This window comes from Halyomorpha halys, unplaced genomic scaffold (assembly GCF_000696795.3).
Source record: "Halyomorpha halys isolate HHAL.00 unplaced genomic scaffold, Hhal_1.1 Scaffold84.1, whole genome shotgun sequence".
NCBI classification, from domain to species: Eukaryota; Metazoa; Arthropoda; class Insecta; order Hemiptera; family Pentatomidae; genus Halyomorpha; species Halyomorpha halys.
The window spans coordinates 329,558-330,020 of NW_027110155.1; positions in this window are offsets into that span (position 1 = coordinate 329,558).

Consider the following 463-nt stretch of genomic DNA (forward strand, 5'->3'; position numbering starts at 1 on the left):
TATATACATACGAAAAATACCTACATACATTTAATCATGAATGGAATAAGCTAACGGAAATAAATAATAAATTAGAGTTAGGGATTAGGATTAAGATAGTTCAGGAAGGATTAGAATTAGGACAAACAAAGTTCATGATTTATTTTTCAATAACGATTTAATAAAATCTTTAAATAATCCTGCATTGTTGTTATGTTTTGAGGAGGTTCAAAATCTACAATCATCGAAAATATAACAAGATATGAAAGATTAGCAAGTCTGGTAATTCTATTAGCTGATAATAATGACGTCACATATCCTACTCCTTTGTGTAATGAACTATTGGTTCAAAGTCTCTTTGCTTCCACCGGAAGAATTAATAGATAAGAGAGGATTAACTAGCCCTATATCAGTGATTATGTTTTTAAAAATACCGGTATACTTAGTTCAAAGTCAAATTGTAGTTATTAGTAATATTTTAATA